Genomic DNA, 9194 nt, shown 5'->3' with positions numbered 1-9194 from the left:
AAAATTTATTGAAACTAATGAAAATGATGATACATCATACCAAAACCTATGGGATACTGCAAAAGCAGTATTGAGGGGAAAATTTATTGCATTAAATGCTCACTTCAGAAGAATGGAAAGATGGCAAGTGAACAACCTAACACTTCACCTTAAAGAACTAGAAAAACAAGAACAATCCAAACCTAAAGTTAGGAGACGGAAAGAAATCATTAAGATCAGAGCAGAACTGAATGAAATTGAAAACCGAAAAACAATTCAAAAGATCAACAAATCAAAAAGTTGGTTTTTTGAAAAGACAAATAAAATTGACAAACCACTAGCATGGCTAACAAAAAAAAGAAGAGAGAAGACTCAAATAACAAAAATTAGAAATGAAAAAGGTGATATTACAACTGATTCATCTGAAATACAAGGAATCATTCGAGACTACTATAAACAACTATACGCCAACAAATTTGAAAATTTGGAGGAAATGGATAAATTTCTGGACACACACAAGCTCCCAAAACTGAACCGTGAAGACGTAGAAAATATGAACAGACCAATAACAATAAAGGAGATTGAAGCTGTTATCAGAAGGCTCCCAACAAAGAAAAGCCCAGGACCAGATGGATTCACAGCAGAATTTTACCAAACATTCAAAAAGGAATTGACACCGATTCTTTACAAACTATTCCAAAAGATTGAAACGGATGCAAATCTCCCAAACTCATTCTATGAAGCAAACATCATCCTGATACCAAAACCAGGTAAAGATATAACCAAAAAAGAAAACTACAGGCCGATATCCTTGATGAATATAGATGCAAAAATCCTCACTAAAATACTAGCAAACAGAATACAGCAACACATACGAAAAATTATTCATCACGATCAAGTGGGATTCATCCCAGGGATGCAAGGTTGGTTCAACATACGCAAATCAATAAATGTGATACACCATATTAATAAACTCAAACACAAGGACCATATGATCATCTCTATAGATGCTGAAAAAGCATTTGATAAAGTTCAGCACTCATTCATGACAAAGACCCTCTATAAATTAGGTATAGAGGGAAAGTATCTCAACATAATTAAAGCCATATATGACAAACCCACTGCCAATATCATCCTGAATGGGGAAAAGCTGAAAGCTTTTCCTTTAAGAACAGGCACTAGACAAGGATGCCCACTCTCACCACTCCTATTCAACATAGTGTTGGAAGTACTAGCCAGAGGAATCAGAGAAGAGAAGGCAATAAAGGGCGTCCAGATTGGAAAAGATGAAGTCAAACTGTCCCTGTTGGCAGATGACATGATCCTATATATCGAACAGCCTAATACCTCTACAAAAAAACTGTTGGAATTGATAAATGATTTCAGCACAGTAGCAGGATACAAAATCAACACACAAAAATCAGTAGCATTTCTTTTCTCCAATAGTGAACATGCAGAAGGAGAAATCAAGAAAGCCTGCCCATTTACAATAGCCACCAAAAAAATAAAATACTTAGGAACTGAGTTAACCAAGGAGGTGAAAAATCTCTATAATGAGAACTACAAACCACTGCTGAGAGAAATTAGAGAGGATACAAGAAGATGGAAAGATATTCCATGCTCTTGGATTGGAAGAATCAACGTAGTGAAAATGTCCATACTACCCAAAGTGATATACAAATTCAATGCAATCCCCATCAAAATTCCAAAGACATTTTTCTCAGAAATGGAAAAAACTATTCAGACATTTATATGGAACAATAAAAGACCACGCATAGCCAAAGCAATGCTCAGCAAAAAAAATAAAGCTGGAGGCATAACACTACCTGAGTTTAAGCTATACTACAAAGCTATAATAACCAAAACAGTATGGTACTGGCATAAAAACAGACACACTGACCAATGGAATAGAATAGAGAATCCAGAAATCAACCCACACACTTACTGCCATCTGATCTTTGACAAAGGCACCAAGCCTATTCACTGGGGAAGGGACTGCCTCTTCAGCAAATGGTGCTGGGATAACTGGATATCCATATGCAGGAGAATGAAACTAGATCCATACCTCTCACCGTATACTAAAATCAACTCAAAATGGATTAAGGATTTAAATATACACCCTGAAACAATAAAACTTCTTAAAGAAAACATAGGAGAAACACTTCAGGAAATAGGACTGGGCACAGACTTCATGAATACGACACCAAAAGCACGGGCAACCAAAGGAAAAATAAACAAATGGGATTATATCAAACTAAAAAGCTTCTGCACAGCAAAAGAAACAATTAAAAGAGTTAAAAGACAACCAACAGAGTGGGAGAAAATATTTGCAAAAAATACATCTGACAAAGGATTAATATCCAGAATATATAAGGAACTCAAACAACTTTACAAGAAGAAAACAAGCAACCCAATTAAAAAATGGGCAAAAGAGCTAAGTAGGCATTTCTCTAAGGAAGATATCCAAATGGCCAACAGACATATGAAAAAATGCTCAACATCACTCAGCATCCGGGAAATGCAAATCAAAACCACATTGAGATACCATCTAACCCCAGTTAGGATGGCTAAAATCCAAAAGACTGAACGATAAATGCTGGCGAGGCTGCGGAGAAAAAGGAACTCTCATACATTGTTGGTGGGACTGCAAAATGGTGCAGCCTCTATGGAAAATGGTATGGAGGTTCCTCAAACAATTGCAGATAGATCTACCATACGACCCAGCTATCCCACTGTTGGGAATATACCCAGAGGAATGGAAATCATCAAGTCGAAGGTATACCTGTTCCCCAGTGTTTATCGCAGCACTCTTTACAATAGCCAAGAGTTGGAACCAGCCCAAATGCCCATCATCAGATGAGTGGATACGGAAAATGTGGTACATCTACACAATGGAATACTACTTAGCTATAAAAACGAATGAAATACTGCCATTTGCAACAACATGGATGGACCTTGAGAGAATTATATTAAGTGAAACAAGTCGGGCACAGAAAGAGAAATACCACATGTTCTCACTTATTGGTGGGAGCTAAAAATTAATATATAAATTCACACACACACACACACACACACACAAAAAAAAAAAAAAAAAAACGGGGGGGGAAGAAGATATAACAACCACAATTATTTGAAGTTGTTGGGGGGGAGGGAGGGAGGGAGAAGGGAGGGAGGTCTTGGTGATGGGGAGCAATAATCAGCTACAATGTATATCGGCAAAATAAAATTAAAAAAATAAAAATTAAAAAAAAAAAAAAAAGGAGAGCAAGGGCTTTAAAAGGAAAGAGCAGAACAAACACATACTCTCTCTGCTCTGCCATTTTCTGCCATGTGAAACCCCTTGCATTGCTGTAAAGCCACCACCAAATAAGACCCTCACTAGATGTGTTCCTTGGACTTTGGACTTCCCAGCCTCTAAAACAGTAAGCGATACATTTTGTTTTTTTTGCAAAGTACCCAGTTCCAGGTATCTTGTTATAAGCAACAGAAATGGAATAATACAGAAAATGGGTACCAGAGAACTGGAGTGTTCCTTATAACAAATACTTGAAAATGTGGAAGCAGCTTTGGAACTAGGTGTTGAGGAGAGGATGGAAGAATTTGAAGGATCAGGCCAGAAAAAGCCTAGTTGCTGCTGGGAGTTTAGAAGACAAAAAAACCAGGCAAAGTTTGAAATATTTTACAGACTGGTTAATTGGTGGTGACCAGAAATGCTTATGGAATATGGACTGTAAAAACCATTCTAAGGAGGTCTCAGGTAGAAATAAGAAGGAGTTTATTAGAAACTGGGGAAAAGATCACCCTTGCTATGAACTGGCAAGGAACTTGCTGCATTCTGTTCATGCCCCAAAGTTTTATGGAATGTGAAACTTAAAGTTGCTGACCCAGAATATTTGGCAGAGGACATTTCTAAGCAGCAAAGCACTGAGGAAGTTACATGGCTACTTACAACAGCCTAAGCATAGTTATGGCAGCAAAGACATGATGTAAAGCCAGAATTTAAAAGTAAAGTAGAGCATAAAGATTTGGAAAATGTGTAGCCTAGTCATGTGGTAGAGAAGTAGACAGCATTTTCAGGAGAACAATTCAATGGTATAGCCCAGCAACTGTTTGCTAAGGAGATTGTACAGAAGAAAGGGATTATCAAGAGAAGGGGAAAAAGACCTTGAAGGCATTTCAGAGATTTTGGAGGCTGAGTCTTCCATTGTAGGCTCAGAGGCTTAGGGAGACAGAATGGTCTTGGGGAACAGGCCAGAAGCACCCTCCACAGCCTCATTGCCTAAGGCCAACTTGGAATGCTCCCCACACAGCACCCCAGCCACTTTGGCTACTCCAGCCATGGCTAAATTGGTCTCAGGTGTGGCCAGACCTGCAGATTTGGAAAATACAAGCCAGAAGCCTTGGTGACATCCATGTGGTGTTAGATCTACAGGCTCACAGAATGCAAAAGCTGTGAAGGCTTGGGAGCCTCCGCCCTGATTTCAATGGATGTGTGGAGAATCTTGGGGGCCCAGGAAGAGATCTGTTGGAGGAGTGGATTCACTGCATAGAGCCTTTGCTAGAGCAATGCCAGGAGGAAATGTGGGGATGGAGTTGCACAGAAAAACCCCACCAAAACCATGCCTAGTGGAGCTGTGAGAATGGGACTACCATGGAGACCCCAGACTTGTAGAGCTAACAGTATGCAACACTAGCCTGCAAGAGCTGAAGCATGGCCAGGGACCAATAAAGCCATAGGAGTGGACTTGGAGACTCAAACCCCACACCAGTGTGAAGAGGACATCAAATATGGAGTCAAGATACATGATTCACCAGCTTTGAGATTTAATGCCTGCCCTGCTAGGTTTTGGACTTGTTTGGGACCTATTAGTTTCTTTTGATCTATTTCTCCATTTTTGAATGGAAGTGTATATCCTATGCTTGTCCCACCATTGTATCTTGGAAGTAGATAACTCATTTTGATTTCACAGATGGGACTTTGAACTTTGGACTTTTGAGTTGAAACCAGATAAGACTTTCGGGATGGTATAATGTATTTACCCATGAGAAGGACATGAACTTTGGGGGCCAGGGGCAGAATGCTGTGGATTGAATTGTGTCTCCCAGGTTTTATGTATTAGAGGCTTGATCCCTACCATGACTGTTAAGAGGATGGGAAATCCTATGTTGATAATTGAAAGGAGGGGCCTTGAAGAAGTGATTAAATTGATGCTTTAATGGAGTGTCTTTTGCATGGGGAATTTAATCAATTTATATTTAGGGTTGTTATTGAAAAGTATTGTCTTACTCCTGACATTTCATTGTTTTTCATATGGTTGATTTAAATGTCTTTTGTTGCTTTCTTTCCCTTTTATTGTCTTCAGTGTTCATTGGTCTTTTGAGGTGATATAGTATAGTTTCTTTCTCTTTCTTGTTTGCATATCTGCTCTACAAGTGGTGTTCTTTCTTATGTATTCATGGTAGTGATTATTGCTTTTTGGGTTCCAAGTGAAGGAATCCTTTAAGGATTTCTTGTAGAGCTTGTTGTGTGTTGGTGAATTCCTGCAGCTTTTGTTTGTCTGGGAGATATACTATTTCCCCTTCATTTCTGAAGAATATCCTTGCTGGGTATAATGTTCTTAGCTGGCGCTTTTTTTTCTTTTAGTACTTTTAATATATCGTCCCATTCTCTTCTTGCCTGTAGGGTTTCTGCTGAGAAGTCTGCTGTTAGTCTGATGGGGACTCCCTTATAGGTGACTTGATGCTTTTCTATTGCTGTTTTTAGGATTCTCTCTTTGTCTTTGACTTTTGACAGTCTGACTACAATGTGTCTCGGAGGGCACCTTTTTGGATTGAATCTGTTTGGGGATCTTTAAGCTTCTTGGATCTGGAAGTTTGTATTTCTACCAATACCTGGACATTTTCTGCTTTTATTTCATTGAATATGTTTTCAATGCCTTTTCCTTCCTCCTCTTCTTCTGGAACACACATGATTTGGATGTTTGTGCTGTTAACATTGTTTGCTGCTCTCAGATTTTCTTCATTTTTTTGAATTATGTTTTTGTCCTCTTGGGTTATTTTGAAAAGACTGTCTTTGAGATGAGAAATTCTTTCTTCTGCTTGCTCTAGCCTGCTGCTTATGCTCTCAATTGTAGTTTTTATTTCACTGAATGAGTCTTCAGTTCCATGAGTTCTGCTATATTCTTTTTTATAGTATTTATCTCTTTGTAAATTTTCTCCTCTATGTCCTGGATTGTTTTTCTTATTTTGCTGTCTTGTGTAACTGGGTCTTCTTGTAACTCACTGAGTTTCTTTAAGATTGTTACTTGGAATTCCTTTTCAGACATTTCAAGGGTTTCCTGTTGTTTGAGGTCTGGTATTTGAGAATTATAGTATTCCTTTGGTGATGTCATATTTTCTTTCTTTTTTTTTTTTGTATTTCTAGTATCCCTACATTGATGTCTAGTCATCTGGTGGAATGGTTGCTCTTCTATTACTCTGGGGTGGCTTTTGAGGAGAGAGACTCCCTCTTGTAGATTTGCTATATATTGCCCATTGGGTGGGGTGTTTTAGTTTTGGTCCTGGGTAGTCTCAGTAGTTCTAGGTAGACTCAGTAGATCTTGGGGGCACCAGTGTCTATGTCTGTGGCTGGGGCCTCATGGGTGGCAGGATGCCTGGGCCTGCAGGGGCAGGGTGTGGGCAGCCAGGTGGTTGGGGCAGTTAGATGGTCGGACCCATACAGGTGGGTGTGGCCATGAGGCGGCTGTGTGGGTTGGGCTGTGTGGGCATTGGATGGCTAGGCCCAGGTGGGTGGGTGGTGTCATGCTGGTGGCCAAGTGATTGGGGTCATGTGGGCAGCCAGGGCTGCACAGGGGGCTGGAAGGCTGGAGCCATGCAGGTGGCCAGTGCCGCATGAGCACCTGGGCGGGACCATGTGGGAGGCATGGGCTGTGCAGTGTGGGTGTGCTGTGCAGGATGACCTCCTGAGTAAAGAGAAGGGCTATGGCTATGGGACTAGACAATGGCACAGGTGACCGTGGCAGTGGTGGGGGAGGACTGGAACAGGAGAAGATTCTTTCTGCCACAAGGGAGAATTCCTCCTGGCTAATCCTGATGTTGGAGATGTGGCAGTGGCTGAAGCTGCATGCCTTTTTCTCCTCTACCCCACCCTGCTTTGTTTTTGCATGTTACAGGGTCCTCACCATGCTCTTGCTGCCCTCCCACTGATGCTGACCCTCTACTTAGCTGTCCATTCCTTGCTCTGGTCCCTTTCTGTGAAAGGATTGTGCATTGTGCACTTCTAGTCGACCATCTTGCCCCAACCTCCTGATACATTTTTTAATCAATAAAAAATTAATTGTGATATGATTTGATATATCTGATTATGTATTTTTAATTAAAACTTTATTGAAGTATATGGAGTTGAGTTTCATGACATTATTTGGCTTTGGGAATTTTCTATAGAATTGGGTTTTCCAAAGACTTCTGAGAATTTGGAATTCTACACTCTGTTGATCTGTATTTAAAATAATAATAATAATAATAATAATAATATAAAAAGCAAAGTCTGAATTTTGATCCATAAGCCAAAAGAGCATTCAGGCAAAAACCTTAAGATGCTGCATTTACAGGTACTGTTCTTGGGTAATCATAAAGAATCAGATCCCCCTGTGAGAAAATTAAAAACTTTGACTAGTTGTGGCGTCAAGACACTACTAAAGGGGAGAACCACTCTGATTCTTCATAGCAAGTCTTGAGGTAACAATACATAACCTGATGTATTAGGTCGGTAAAGGAATGTTGATATTATAAAGGGAGGGAGAGCTTATAGCTCATAAAAAGGAAAAAGATAAATTAAAAAGCTTGGAAGATAATACCAGGACTTAAAGAGGAAAAAACTGAACCTGTGAAAGAAATATAGGTTAGATAGATTAGATAACAGGGGGGCAGAATTGGAACATTCATTTAAAAATCACATGTACCAATCTTGATCTTATTCCTATGTATTAAGCCATTGCAGATGGATCAGATGATGGTAAAATGCAAATATTGTGCAAATTCTTAGTAGAATGCAGTCTAAAAACAAATTAAAGTTAAGTATTAGAAAAATCAAACTGTATTTGATAATTGGATAATTTGCATTAGTGTTGTAATGTTATGTTAGAACTATTTTGTTTTTAGACAAAGAAGATAAGTATTTTTTAGCATGAGAGAAAATAAATTACAATTATAGAATCAAGAATTTGAATAGGAACACTGTAGTTAGAACTGGACTGCAAAAATTGATATGAACTCATGCTTTTAAAAGAACAAAAATAGTAAGTTAAAAATACATGTATTTTGTCTCTCTGTGTATTGAAGTGTCCAGGGAACCCTGTCACACACAATGTATATCAGCTCCCACATTCTGGTCTCTAATACTCTTCCCCCTGAAAACACTTTGGGAGAAATGGAAGATTCCATTCTTTGAGCTGAAGGTTCAAGGTGAACCTAAACACTGGACCAGAAGGCCAGAAATCAAGGATGTTTAAATAAATTGGTGGAGTCAAAAGGACATAGGAGCTGATCTAAAAGGGGGTCCCACTGGCCAATGTTGAGACAACTTAAGCATCAGAAATAGAGCATTGGCCGAGGTCAATTGGCACACAGTAAATCCCAGAAGCCACGAGTCCAAAATGATGCACAAAGGAGTGAAAGTCTATGCATTGAATCGTCTAAGACAAGGTGGAAAAAAAGTGTTTATTTGCTGAGTTGTTTATCATGTTGGCATTACTAACTCATCTATTGTTAGATGAAGAAAACAGAATCTAGGAAACATAAATACATCAGTCAGAAGGAAGTTTTACGACTCAAGAGGAATATAAGTGGAATAATTCTGTAGGTTGTGACTTTGAGTCAGACAATGCCACATAAAATATCAAAATTCAATTGGGATATCTTTGATCATGCTCATTTATTAAGAGGACGGATGAAATTGATGCTGAGGAACTGAGGTTTTCCGTATCCTGGCTTCTGGCTGGTGGCGGGTCCCCTCCATTTCTTCCTGCATGCAGATGTTAAGTAAATAGCAAAAGTCCCGTTGAAAAAAATTTTTTTGAGTCTGTGTCTCGTTTCCACAACATTGATCAAGAAGGAAGTTTTCTTCTGAGAATTAAATGAACACCAACCTCATAATAAGCCCCTACAAAGAAGACAAACTGCAACGAGTGTCATCAGTCCAAAGAATATTTAAGCAC

This window comes from Cynocephalus volans, chromosome 11 (genome assembly GCF_027409185.1).
Source record: "Cynocephalus volans isolate mCynVol1 chromosome 11, mCynVol1.pri, whole genome shotgun sequence".
In the NCBI taxonomy this organism is placed as follows: Eukaryota; Metazoa; Chordata; class Mammalia; order Dermoptera; family Cynocephalidae; genus Cynocephalus; species Cynocephalus volans.
This window is presented reverse-complemented; position numbering follows the sequence as displayed.